Genomic DNA, 15,396 nt, shown 5'->3' on the forward strand with positions numbered 1-15,396 from the left:
AACATTCAAGATATTACCACTACTTTCTCGTCACCCATAACACACAACACGGCGATCATCCCGTTTACATAAGTCTCTGTCTACCATGGAATAAGTTGCTGTAGTGTGTGTGTGTGTGTGTGTGTGTGTGTTGTAAAAATAGATAGATAGTGTTACGCCAGAATGCTCTTATATCCAGGTTCTAGGCGTAACCAAACAAAAAAAGTGAAGTAAATTAAAAGAGAATAAAAATAAATAAAGTAAACCTTTAAGAATTTAATTAATTAAATATTAACACAATAAAGAGCCTCGTAGGCTGTCACAACAAATTGATTCACCATCGAAACTTTTAAGACAAATGATACTAAACATCGAAACATCAAAAGAATAAAAATAAAGCATTGGATTACGTTAACACTGCATAAACATATAAAAACTAACACTGAAATTAACTAACGTGAAACAACACTGAATTACTTGAATACAACTAAGCAAATACTGATGGACATAAACAGAGACATAAATAGGTACTCACATAGATATACCACATTGGTGGCGACAGGAACAACACAAATAAATTAAGTTTAAGTAACAAGTGACGAGTGTCACTCAAAGGATGTGGACTGTATGACAAGAGGACTGAACTGACTCAAGTCAGTTGGTGGGTCCTATATATAAGGTCGGCTCCCGCCACGCGACCCGCCGGTGGGTCGTTTAACGATGCAGATGGTCGTTAGAGAACAAAGAATGCTGGTTACAATACAAAATAAAGAAATAAGATGGGCTTGAACAAATAATGACAGTTAAAACCTTAACAGCACAGGGTAAGGTGACTAGAATATATAATAGTAAATTTAACACATCATTACAGGAATAATATGGAACATGGGAGCATGTTATATATAAAAAAGAATAGAAAAAAATACGACACGGTCGTAACAATAGATGTATACATATTTAACTGTAGTATATTTCAAGTTCTTATGTCATGGCGACCCACTAACGCCTTCACTAGCAAACCACAAGCTCATAACTTATTCGCGTGAAGTAAACCTTAGAACCCGCGTTTACACTTGACTCGCGGGTAGACCTTTTATCTTCGCTGTCCCTCACTGATCTGCAAAACTGTGAAGAGATCCACAAAGACCCACAGATGAGCCGCTGTTCTAGGAAGCCCGACGCTGTGTTGAGGTCAGAGCCACGACAATACCTCCCGTGTTGAGGTTCCCGGAAGAGTGAGTGAGAGAGAGAGAGAGAGAGAGAGAGAAAGAGAGAGAGTAGAGTAGACAACCTCAAGGAAGCTGATGTTTGTGACTACTGTACTATTTTTTTTACCACACACACACACACACACACACACACTCTGCTGTACCTGATGCCTTGCTAACACAATAGGACATATGCTCGTATAGAATAAAAACCTAAGGGATGATGACTGCGGATGAGAGAGTAGTAGTAGTAGTAGTAGTAGTAGTAATGGAGGAGAGGAGGTTAAGGAGGGTTAAAAAGACTGTAAGAAGACTATTTGAGGCAGCTAAGGTACACAAGTCGACCAGGTCAAGGTAACACAATGCATCGTCTACCTGTACATTATTACACCTGTCTATATGATCTGTAGTGAGAGTTAATTGGTTGTTAGTCAGCTTCTATAACCTACCATCCTGACAACCTAACCTAATCTGACCTGACCTAACCTGACAGACAGACAACTTAAAAGCGTAATGTTCCGCGATGCTAGTGAGACATAAATAATAGGTGAGAACAAGAATGAGAATGAAACGGTGAACGAAGAGAAACGAAACAGTGAACGAAACGAAACAGTGAACGAAAATGAAACGGTGAACGAAGCGAAACGAAACATTGAACGAAACAGTGAACGAGAACGAAACAGTAAACAAGAACGAAACAGTGAACGAGAACGAAACAGTACACAAGAACGAAACAATGAACGAAACGAGACACGAAACAGTGAACGAAACGAGACACGAAACAGTGAACGAAACGAAACAGTGACGAAACAACAGCACCGTACTCAGGAGGGGTCACGGTGGTGGAGTATCTCACAAGGTTAACCAAACATCTGTTGTTGACCGGACGAGATGAATTTTATCTCGGGGTCAGGATGCAGTCTCCTCTTTACCCCTCCAGTTAGCACCGTCAGTAGCTTCACCCACCTACACCAGCACCGTCAGTAGCCTCACCCAGTACAGTCATCCACCCACACCACGCCCTATCCCCGCCCACACCGCCACCATCAGTAGCTTCACCCGCCCACACCACGCCCTCATACAGCTCCTTATATATCCTACGAAGCTTAAACTACAATCGGAAGCCCTAGGAAGCTCCCAGGTGGAATAAAATAGTAATGTAGGTGAAGTCATGGATGGGAATGAAGTTAAAAAGATATAACAGAGGCTTCACACGGGTTCAGGAAGCTACTATCACTTGAGGAAGCCACTATCACTTGTTGCGTGCGCGTGGAATCCCTCTCTCTCTCTCTCTCTCTCTCGTCTTCTTCAGTTAGTGTTTATCATTGGTTAGTTTTTCGTGGCCCTGTGATCGTTGTTTTGGTGGTGGGATGTTGGTTAGTCTGTCTGTCATGTCTTTCTCTGTCTGTCTGTCTGTCTGTCTGTCATGTCCTCTGTCTGTCTCTCTGTCTCTTGCTTACTTAAGTCTTGCTTTGTATTGGTTGGTTCATTGTTGTCATCTTAAAACACACACACACACACACGCACACGCACACACACACACATACATGTTCTATTCACACACCCACCACCCCCCCCCCCCCGCCACTCTGTAAACAATAACATCATTTAGACAGGCTCACGTTACCCAACCTCGAGCACTTAAGACTTAACGTATACAAATCAACGCCTTACTTAATCTTGTACAGTACTTAATACAGTAAAACACCTCCATTTACCGGACTCCAATCTGATGGGTGTAGTCCTTTATATGGAGGTTTTAACGGGTATAGTTCGTTATGTAGAGGTTTTAACGGGTATAGTTCGTTATGTAGAGGTTTTAACGGGTACAGTCCCTTATATGGAGGTTTTACATTTAACGGACTTCGATATAACGGATTGTACTATCTTATATCATTTTATATGGAAGTTTAATATATAATGAACCTTGATATAACGGGCTATTTTCTCCCTTATAGTCCGGTAAATAGAGGTCTTACTGTAGTAATTAAGAGATATGTTAATTTATCATAGTCTAATTAGGTCATGATGGTTAAGGATTTAATTCGTTTACGACCTAATTAGACGATAGACTAATTACTTAAGATAGTGATGACCTGATATAATTAGGTGATGGCAGCTATTGACTCATAATAATTAGAAAATGACCTAATTGCATGACCTAATTTACAGACCTAATTGCATGACCTAATTTACATACCTAATTACATGACCTAATTTAATAACACCAAATTTACTAAACCATAAACGAAATAGTAAACTAATTAGCAGATAAAATAATTAAACCATATCCTAATTGGAATATGACCCAGGGTAATTAAACCATGACCTAATTAATGTGTAAATAAGGTTCCTGGACGCTGCATGACGTACTTATTATTATTATTATTATTATTATTATTATTATTATTATTATTATTATTATTATTATTGTTGTTGTTGCTGATTATTGTTGTTGTTTTTAGGGGGGGGGGCGGTTGTTACCCTCGGCTTAGATACATAATACTTGACCTGTTTTTTCTGTACCGAGGGTGAAGTAGTGGGGGGGTGATGGGAAGAAGATAAAAAGAAGTGGAGGGGAGAGAGAGAGATAAAGGGGGAAATTGGAGGGAGGAGAATGTCGAGAAAGGGAGATAAGAAGAGGTGGGAGATAGAAGAAGGTGAAAGGGAAGGAAGGAAGAGGAAGGAAACAGAGTGAGATGAAAAGAAAAGAAAGAGGAGAGAGAGAGAGAGAAAGGGAAGCAAAAATAAAGATAGAAGAAATTATATAAAAACAAATTTAATTTCCTTTCGTTGATTGAGACACAACAGCACAGGTATAGAAACAGTACAGTACTAATATAGCTACAAGCACAGGTATAGAAACAGAATCCATAAATATAATCTACAAACACAGGTATTTTCTCAATCTAAACATAACGGTGATGAATCATAGCTACAGATGCTTAGGAATTACCGAAGCAGACGAGGAGGAAACCTGACATAATCTGAGGTATAACACAGGTGGTTAATTACAGCCGTACAGTCATAGGTTGAATCAGAAGGTGATGTTTACGTTTTGCTATGTTTGGTTGAGGATCGTCGCTGACTCAGAGATATCGTTTTTAGTGGTGTTGGTATTTTGGGGTGGGTGTGTGTGGGTGGGAAGGGGTGTGGGTGGGTGTGGGAGGGTGGGGTGGATGTGTGGGTGTGTGTATGTATGTGTGTGTGTGTTTGTATATGTGTGTAATGCATGTGTGTATGTATGTGTGTGTGTGTCGTGGTACATTCGTGGAAGAACTTTGGTAACCTGATATTTCTACAGCAAACATTCACACTGATAGACTAAGAGGCTCATTAACTATGGTCTAATCCTTAATGAACCTTATCCCTACTAGAGTCCAATCCAAGTACCCGATCATAATAGGTTCCAATCGTAATAGGTAGTAGGCCCAATTACCTTCCATTGTTAGTGATTAGGGTAATTGTATAGTTAGGACCAATTAAGACATGACCCTATTTGACCTAACAAGCACTTGATGTTAGTGATTTCGTCTTCTCGTGTGTGTGTGTGTGTGTGTGTGTGTGTGTGTGTATGTGTGTGTGTGGCGTGAGCTGGTGGCAGGAGGGGACACGTATGAATTGAGAGACATGCATACATACATACATACATAGATACATACATATACAGACAAAAAAACGCACTCACACAGACAAGCAAAATCAAAACACACGCACACACACACCTTAAGTATCTCGTTATTCTCTTTTCGTCTTTTTTTTCTACCCTTTTGTGTTTTTTATTTATTTTTTCTTTTGTTTTTTACTTTTATTTTTCCTTCATTTTTCTTCTTCTTCTTCTTCGTCTTCGTCTCTCCATTCCTCTCCTCTCCCTTCCTTTCCCTCTTCTCATTCTCCTATTTTCCACTAGTTTATTATTTCACTTTATCCTTTTATCTTCTCTAATTACCATCTTCCCGTGACGTTCATTATCGACTTTTATTCCTCTTCCCTCTTTCCTTCACGCCCTTGCCTCATTATTCTCCCACCCTGTTATTATATTACATTCGTTATCGGGGTTCCTGCTATGTCTCTACGGAGTTCTTTAATATTGTATGAAAATTGATGTTCCTGTGTGGGGGGTGGGGGGGGAGGGGGAGGGGGGGGAGGAGAGAGGGGGGAGGAGAGAAGGGGAGGAGAGGGGAGAGGAGAGGGGGGGGGAGGAGAGAGGGTGGAGAGGAGAGAGGGGTAAGGAAAGAAGGAAGAGAATTAGAGGCAACGAAAGAGAAAGAGAGAGAGAGAGAGAGAGAGACTGTGTAATGTATGTTGATTGAGTGGGTGGGTGGGTGGGTTGGTGGTGGGGTTGGTGAGTGGGTTGGATGAAGACAGACGGTATATAAACAGGGTCAAGGAAGATTTATTACTCAAACTAATTGAAATTTCACCAGGTCATCCAGCACTGTCTCTCTCTCTCTCTCTCACACATACTTGAGAGTTAGTACTGTGTGTGTGTGTGTGTGTGTGTGTGTGTGTGTGTGTGTGTCCTAGCAGTTATTGAAGTGATGATATTTAGCAGTTTGGGATTTGTTGCTGAGTTTAGCGTATATATCAGTTTAGTATTCATTCAAAGATCCATTTACCATCCCTACTACCCATTCACCCACCCGCCCACCCACCCACCCCCCACCCGCCTGCCTTGTACTACCCTTGACGTACACCGAGACCTCAGTAGACCGCAGGAATGTGATCGATATTGACAAACACACAGTGAGGTGGTAGCGCTGAATCCTTAGTGTTTGGTTAGGTTTGGCTATGTTACGTAAGGTTAGGTTAGTTTAGGTTAGGTTAGGTTAGGTCAGGTCAGGTACCATACGTAAACAAGAGGGACACCTGTAGCCACCGTGACCTTGACGAGTCTATTACGTGATCCAATATCAGTCATTACCTGAGGATTAGTCCCCCTCCAAGCTTATTTCACCTGATGATTAATTAAACACCTTGACGCTACCTGTGGGGGGGGGGGTTGGTTAGGTTAGGTTAGATTTAAGTTTGGTTATAAGTCAGATTAGGTTTGGTTAGTAGGGATTAAATTCGATTAGGTTAGGTTAAACTATATTAGGTTAAGTTAGATTAGGTTAAGTTATGTTAGGATAAGTTAGGTTAAGTTAGGGTGTTCAATCTTCAGGTGAAATAAGCTAGGGTGCCTAATCTTCACCTGAACCATCTTCCTTAACCTAACCTAACCAAACCTAACCTAACCTAACTTAACCTAACCTAACCAAACCTACTCTCGAAAATTGATCTTAAAAAAATCCTAGGGTAAAATACACAGGGCCACTAGATGTGTGTGTGTGTGTGTGTGTGTGTGTGTGTGTGTGTGTGTGGTGGAGTGTGTGTGTGTGTGTGTGTGTGTGTGTGTGTGTGTGTGTGTGTGTGTGTGTGTGTGTAGTACTTAGGGTCACCAGGTGTAGGGAGCCAGGTACACACATCAACCTGTACAGTACAATTACTAGAAGGGCAATTACCTGAGTCCTTTACCTCCAATTAGGGTAATGACTGAGGGGAAGAGGTGTGTGTGGGAGATAAGGGGAGGAAGGGAAGAGAGAGAGAGAGAAGAGAGAGGAGAGAGAGAGAGAGAGAGAGAAACAGGAGATAGAGAAGGAAGAAGGGAATTAAGAGAGAGAGATAAAGGGGAAGAGAAGGAGAGAAGAAGGGGAGTATGTATAGCAAATAAAGAAGGAGGAGAAGGGAATTAAGAGAAAGGAGAAGTGAAGAAGGAAAGTGTAAGAAGAATAAGAAAGAGAAGTAAGGAGAAAAAATGAAAGAATGAAATAAAGAAAAGGAGAATATTAAAAAGAGACAGAAGGAAGGGTAGTTGAGTTGTACAAGGCGTTTCAACCTGTGATGTGTTGTTAGATCTGTGCTAAATAGGATCACGTGAGGATTAGACACCCCCCCCCCCTCCCGTTCCTCCCGCCACGATAGAGCTCTTCCCTACCAAGACCATTACCTCCTTCTCTCACCCTCTCTACCCATATCACCACCACCATCACCAGTCAGGCACCAACAGAAGGAGGTAAAGAGCGTGACCTAGTGAGCCAGTTACCACAGCGACCTGACTGTGTACTGTCACAAACACTCACTTCTCAACGTGGGTTTACAGACTGACTCACTATTCACTATACTCACTCTATATTGAATCATTATACTCACTATAAGATGAATAACAGACTGACACATCATCATACTCACTATACAATGAATAACTCGACACAGTTCATCATTACTTACCAAAATGTTGTTGTTTAACGCCCAAGACTGCTGCTGCCACGTCACAAAGATCACTATAGTATACAGTTAGTATACACGTCCCTTCAACACGTCACGATGAGCGCTCCCCCACACACACACTCAGACACTTGACACGTGATAACATTCCCGATAACATTCCCGATAACAACCGGATTAAGTATTATCGATCATTTTAATACGGATTTTCATTTCGGTTCGATTTTAAATTTGTTATGTTTGGTAGATTTTAAATATTATGTGCGTGGGGGGTTGAGTTTGGTGTGGAGAGGGCGGTGAGGTAGCGACACACTGCCTGAGTTGAATATAACACAGTAAGCGAACAGGTGGAATTTTGAACCCGTTGCCTCTCACGCTGGCTAACATAACTACACATTATTTATTCTCACTCTAACTCACCATTCTCATGTAAATTACCCCATGTATTATTTATATTTACTATTATATATACATCTTAAAGGTATATATACTCTCTAATTTACACACAGTGACTTATAATAATATTTAACCCAGCGGAACAAGGAACGGTTCAGTACTGACAACTTTCCCGCGTGATCGATACATTTTGTTGTTGACGAGGTGGTTGGTAGCCCTACATACCTTCCATGCAGTAAGAGTTCTTTAATTAATCACAATTAATTGGGTAAAGGCTCAGAAGAATGTTGTAATAGGCCTTCTGGAGGAGCGTGGTGATGTGGCGTATCGTTGGTCGTGGCCTGAGGCAGTTGGACGGGATAATGAAGTCATTTACCATATAAACAATTGGTTCATGCGGAGAATTTTTGCCGAGTTATTATTATTATTATTATTGGTATTATTATTATTGGTGTTATTATTACTATTAGTATTATTAGTTTTATATAAAGATAAATTATTATGGTTGTATTTATTATTATTGTTATTACAGGACTGTTAACGTTATATAATACAGCGTAGAGTGTAGCCCCAAGAGTGGTGACGTCATACAGTACAGAAGACGGCGCCAGTATCGTCACGTCCAGGAACTGTGTATTAAGTATGTATGACCATGACACACCTGCCTCCCTGCCTGCCTCACTAATACTCTCACACCCACTCTTGCACTAATACCTGCTTTCCACTCACACACACACACACCTGTCTGTCTGTCCGTCTCTCACAGGTCGCCGGCTGCCACACTTACAGGGTGTATCCATGACGCACTGTATCTGGGTCAAACTGTGTCCCTGATTCTGTATCTTTGTTGTTTTGTATTCATGATTCACTGCATACATGACACTATCCATCACACATATTCATGATACTGTATCCAGGTAACACACTGTATCCGTCACACACTGTATCCGTCACACACACTGTATCCATCACACTGTATCCATCTAACACTGTATCCGTCACACACTGTATCCGTCAGATGCGCGGCCGCTCAGTTTAATCCCAGGTCCTAGATCACACCTCGTGCATGTGGGAATTTGGTGATTACAGGTATTAGGTAACTAGCACCCAAGGTCACAACTGGCACCCTCTGGCACTCGGCTATGACATTCCTCCTGTCTAATCCCAGTGTCATGACCTTCTTCTGACACAGTGACCTGATGACCTGACCTAGGTAGTGAAGATGAATTTCCTCTGCTGGTCAATACGAGGGAAGAGGCGTAGTAACAGGTCATTGTACTGTGACCATCAGGGTTGGTGTTGATGACCTAGACAGGTCATTCTGGAAACTGTTCAGGGCCGTGAGTCGTCAACATAATTCCATAATTCCAACAAACAGGGTGGGGGTCGTTCGGTCTCTCTCTCCGGGTGGTTGGTCTGTTATTTGTTAGTTAGTTATGACCTTTATTGCCCCAGTGTTGAGGAGGAGGAGGAAATAGAGAGGGTTCCTGACTACTGCCTTGGGGTACATCGCAAGTTAGGGAGTGAGAGATAAAAATGACTCTTCTGGTGGCAGTCATTAAGGAAGTCAGTAAACCAAGACATTATATTCCTCTAGCTCTCATGGCTGATTACCTACTTGATATTTATAATTTGTGTGTAATTTCTATTTACTTTTCACCAGATGATCTACTTAGAGGAAATATTCTGTAAAATTTTCTTAGATTTTTGTAGTTTATTATCAGTATTATCCTCATTTTTTTTTAATATGTATTTTGTATATCAGTATTAGTTATGGGTTAAATTATTTGTAGTTTTTATATATTTTTTGGATTCAATGTGTTTTCTGGAGACATTGTTAGCGCCTTACATGTGATAGAGGACGCCAGAGGTAAAGGCTCCAGTGATCTGTGTATACCCCCTTTGTTCTATAGTGGCGTAAACATTAAACAGGTGCCTTTTAACCTTTGTGTTGAGGGGTGTTTCCTGGAAGGTGTTGGAGCTTCTCGTAATGGTAAGTTTAGGGTTGGATTTTCCTGGGATGTGGTTCATTATCTTGCCAGTACTCCATCCCTCCACACCCACACCCTACCCCCATGTTGTTGCTTCTGCCCCTCTGTTGCTATGGCCGGTCTGCAACATGTGAGGAATTGCATGACTGTTATTCTAATTATTTAAGTGCTGTGTGCGGATTTAAGCAGGAGTGTGTTGTGATGTGTTATGAATGGGTGTATGATGGTAGGGATGTGATGGGTAAGGATGTGCTAGTGTACTAATAAGATTTTGAACTGTGTATGATAAAAGGTGTTTTTTAACCGATACGCTTGAATATATTACTTTGTTATTGTTGGTTACCTGGGCGATGATGATTTAATCCTTTAACTACAATAATTTAACCCTTTGATTATGATGTAACCCCTTTAACGACGACAATTTAACCCTTTGATGACTGATGATTTAACCCTTCAGGCCTCAAAGGGTTAAACTAGAGAATATACCTGTATCTTAATCAAGTATATATATATGTTTTAAATACCTGTTGGCTGTTGGTGATGAGGTTGGACAGGTGATGATTTATAATGTTTTGGCAGGTATATAACACAGGTGCGTCAATTGATACAAGCTTGTAGGGTCATGGGTAAATATAAAGTGTGTATAAATAGACTCTTGACTAAAATAAGAAACGCGTTCCTGTAGGTCATATTATTTGGTCGAGTTCAGGTGATTTGATTGTAGGTGTGGCCAGGTTGTCTGTAATACACCAACCCCCCTCCCCTCTCTTCCCCTCCCTTACCTAGCACACTGGCCCCCCACCTCCTCTACCCCCCCACCTCCTAATATACAATCCCCCTCACCCTCTCCCACGTCCTCCCACACCACGTCCTCCCACACCACGTCCTCCCACACATGCCTACACCAGATGGCTCATATGAAAGACAGATTAAACGAGTCTGTTGAGTAATTTACACACGAGAGATGAAGTTTTATTTAACATATTCCCTTTATTATATATATATCGTCTCTCTCTTGTATAGGAATTTGTTAATAAAAGCTCTTGTACGTATTCCACAGGCTGTTGTTTTTGTTGACAAGGGTAATTAGGGGAATGACTAGTGTTATGAGTTTGACAAAGGTGTTTTAAAGTAATTATTTATAATGTACAGGTGTGATAGTTTATAAAGAATTGGTTTCATGGTTTTGGAAAGGTGAGGAGCCTGGGATAAATGTTACATACATACATACACACACAGACATACACACGCAAACACACACAGACACACACACAAACACACACACACGCAGACCACCGGGGATGGTTCTTATTCTTAACCCGTTTTGAGGCGAAATCTGTGTATTTAACCTTTAAGATGTTTATAACTTAGGGAGACAAACGAAGACTCCCTCCCTGGCCCTCATGAGTCTCCCTCCCTGGCCCTCATGAGACTCCCTCCCTGGCCCTCATGAGACTCCCTCCCTGGCCCTCATGAGACTCCCTCCACAGCCCTCATGGACTCCCCCCCCTGGCCCTCATGAGACTCCCTCCCCTCAGCCTCATAGAGACTCCCTCCCCTGGCCCTCATGAGACTCCTCCTGACCCTCATGAGACTCCCTCCCTAGCCCTCATGAGACTCCTCCCCTGGCCCTCATGGGGCTCCCACCCTGGCCCTCATGAGACTCCCTCCCTGGCCCTCATGAGACTCCCTCCCTGGCCCTCATGAGACTCCCTCCCTGGCCCTCATGAGACTCCCACCCTGGTTAGGTTAAATTATGGTAGATTCGGTTGTGATTGACTCGGTTGCTTAGGTTACGTTACGTCGTTAGGTTGTGTTATGATAGATTTGGTTAGGTTAGGTTAGGTTAGGTTAGGTTAGGTTAGATTTGGTTAGGTTAGCTTTAATCATTGTGTAAGCTGAGGGGGTGGCTAATCTTCAGGTGATCTAAAGTATGTCTCACACTAAGAATAGAATAATTTACGCTTTATGGTGACGTGTTAATTAATGGTGAAAGGTCAAGGTAAGGAGTGTGGAGGAGGTAGAGTGTGGTGGTGGTGATGACAGTAGATATGGCAGGGTAGTGAGGGAGAGAAAGAGGGAGAAAGGGAAGGCATGAGGGGGTAAGAAGGAGGAGGGAGAGAGAGGGAGGAGGAGAATGACGGGGTAAAGGGAAGGAGTGAAATGGAGTGAAAGAAGGGGAGAGGGAGAGAGGCAAGGTGGTGTGAGGTACTCCAGAAACCAACAGGTAATGAGACAGGTGTTGATTACCAGGACGGCAGGTGAGAGAGGACAGCCACCAGGTGATGCAAGGAGCCGTCAAAACACACACACACACACACACACTCACTCACACACTCTCTTCATGTGTGGTATAACGTGCTGCAGGTAGTCACGAACGAGACTATTTTCGCTATTCAGTTATTTTTAGTTACTGCACTCCGTAATAATCTGTCCGTGTGTACGTTAAGTCTGTCGCCATTACTTATGTTCTTACTGATATAGACAACGTAGGTATACATTTTAACAGGTATATACAAATGCAGGTATATAGTCTATGTATTATACCTGAGGGATCTATATATATGCTGAATCGATAAGGTAAACATGTATGGCGATTATATTGAATAAAATGTATCTATCTATCTATCTATTGTATCTATCCATTTATCTATCTATTGTATCTATCTATCTATTTATCCATTCACTCATCCACCCATCCACCTACCCATTCACCCACCCATTCACCCACCCATCCACCCATCCTAAATACCTTGAAGGAATCGTAACAGCAACACACCTGAAGTAAATATAATCACTCTCCACAGGTGCCCAGAGAATCTAGTCATGACACCGTAGGCAGAGCTTACCTACCAGAGTGACGTGACCATCAGGAGGAGCCAGGTAGATGTGAGAGAAGAAGATGGAAACGATAACAACACTAAGATATTCAGTTGGATGAAGCGCCCACCAGACGTGTTTACATTTTGAGTTTGTGGTAACGTTAGTAGGGGTGAGTATGTTGTTTTGTTTAATCTAATCTAACCTAATCTAATCTAACCTAACCTAACCTAACCTAACCTAACCTAATCTAATCTAACCTAACCTAACCTAATCTAACCTAATCTAATCTAATCTAACCTAATCTAATCTAACCTAACCTAACCTAACCTAACCTAACCTAACCTAATCTAACCTAATCTAATCTAACCTAACCTAATCTAACCTAATCTAACCTAACCTAATCTAATCTAATCTAATCTAACCTAACCTAATCTAACCTAACCTAACGTAATCTAACCTAACCTAACAAATTTTAAGCGTTCATTAATGATTATGTTCTTTAAGCAGAGACAAAGTTATTTTTACGAATTTCTAAGGTATTACATAACAGTGTGTGTGTGTGTGTGAGTCATTTATGTGTGACAGTCCCTTTGTTATTCACCTCCGGTTTGTTAATACGACTGGTGCTGACTGGCTGACTGGTGGTGTGGATTCTGGTTTCTGATTTGTTTACACAGGCGTTAACAGTTCACCAGTTACAGTTACATAGGGACTTAACCTAACCTAATTGTCGCCTTTACAAGTAAGAAAAATCCAATCTCTCATAAAATACTGCTTCACACTCATAAAATATTGCTTCACACTCACAAAACATTGATTCACACTCACAAAACATTGCTGCACACTCATAAAACATTGGTGCACACTCATAAAACATTGCTTCACACTCACAAAACATTGCTTCACACTCATAAAACATTGATTTAACAGCAATATTTCATCAGGAGGAGAACTTGTAAAGAGTGTGGTGAGTACAGCATGATTTACGATGAAATTTTATGTGTGGACAGATACTATTACTCACTGGGGTGGTTAGGTTAGGTTAGGTTAAGTTAGGTTAGGTTAGGTGGAGATAGGTAGGACTGAGTGTATGTTAGGTGAGGTAATGAATTAGGTCTTTAGGTGGGTGGGTGGTCGGGTCATTAACTGTCTTTAGGTCAATTGGGGGTCACGGATTGTCTTTGGGTCAACTGGGGTTTTGACTTATCGCTGGAACACCTCTGGAACACCTAGGATCATGGACTATCTCTGGAACACCTCTGGAACACCTAGGGCCTGGACTTATTCTTGACTCCTGGAAATACAAATTCCTAGTTAGCCCTGGAACTCTCAAGGTCTGGAATGCCGCGTCATCTCGGCTGGAATCAATAGTAATGGAAGTAGATCAATGACAAGAGGTAGTACTGTGGTGCCTGATGCCTCCCTGTGGTGGTGGCAGTACCTACTGTCTGGGGTACTTTCCGTCTGATGTTGGTACTAACTGTGGTACTTTCCGTCTGATGTTGGTACTTACTGTGGTACTTTCCGTCTGATGTTGGTACTTACTGTGGTACTTTCCGTCTGATGTTGGTACTTACTGTGGTACTTTCCGTCTGATGTTGGTACTTACTGTGGTACTTTCCGTCTGATGTTGGTACTTACTGTGGTACTTTCCGTCTGATGTTGGTACTTACTGTGGTACTTTCCGTCTGATGTTGGTATTTTTCCTATTGGTATTGGTTTCTTATCATTTCAACCTTAATATCGGTACTTGACTCTTTGCGCGTGGAAAGAAAGCGATTACGAATGAAGGAGAGAGAGAGAGAGAGAGAGAGAGAGAGAGAGAGAGAGAGAGAGAGAGATATAATTAGTTCAGTAATAAACACACACTTAAAACACTCATGTGTACGTATGTTTGTGTATGTAAACAATAATACGCATTGTAAAAAAAATCAATCACCAGACATGTATTGTATATGTGCACACAACCAAATACATACACACAGACACGCTATCATGTCCACCTACACTTCCGTTCACACTCAGACATGCATGAATGTGTGTGTGTGTGTGTGTGTGTGTAGAGTGGACACTGCCTTCACCACACTACCTGCCCAATCTTCCAACACCTCTCCACACCTCCTCTCCCCTCCCCATCACCCCTCCCTTCCTCTCCCCTTCACCCCTCCCCATCACCTCTTCCCTCCAGCAACCAAACACTCAGCCTACGGTATATTAAACTCCCTTGAATATGTACAGTTTTCCAATACATATCAATACATTTTAATACCACAATAAGTTAGTTCGTTCGTTAGTTCGTTAGATAAGATTAGTGATATAATTGTTCCCGTTTTTAGTACTGTATACCTGTAGTTGTGATTGGCCAGGTGTACGTGGGTTGAGGTGAGGTGTGTGTGTGTGTGTGTGTGTGTGTTAACAAAAACACACACTCCTAAAAATGTTTACCTGCCTGATAAAACTCAACAGGTGTATTGAGTGCTGGTGACGAGAGAGAAAGATAATTAAGCAATGCACCAGGTAAGTCACGATTAATAGGTGAGCCACATGAAGGTAGAATCCCTCACTCAGTTTGACCAATGTTTACATCTGCTGGGCCCTCTTTTACCTGGGGGAGGGGGAGAGGAGGGAGGTAGGAGGGGGAGAGGAGGGAGGTTGGAGGGGGGGGAAGGTGGATGGGGAGAGGAGGGAGGCAGGGGAGGGGAGAGGAGGGAGGTTGGAGGGGGAGAGGAGGA

At 41.9% G+C, this 15,396-nt stretch overlaps 1 long non-coding RNA gene across 1 annotated transcript in view; it reads right to left on the minus strand.

Moving 5' to 3' along the window:
• The window catches only part of LOC121870032, a 36,417-nt gene extending 28,637 nt beyond the window's left edge, over nucleotides 1-7,780 (minus strand). Inside the window, exon 1 of the long non-coding RNA XR_006089624.1 lies at nucleotides 7,458-7,780. This is a non-coding gene — a long non-coding RNA (uncharacterized LOC121870032). The remainder of the gene's footprint in view (nucleotides 1-7,457) is intronic.
• Nucleotides 7,781-15,396: the final 7,616 nt, after the last annotated feature.

The sequence above is a fragment of the Homarus americanus genome, unplaced genomic scaffold (assembly GCF_018991925.1).
Source record: "Homarus americanus isolate GMGI-L3 unplaced genomic scaffold, GMGI_Hamer_2.0 scaffold14467, whole genome shotgun sequence".
Lineage (NCBI taxonomy): Eukaryota > Metazoa > Arthropoda > Malacostraca > Decapoda > Nephropidae > Homarus > Homarus americanus.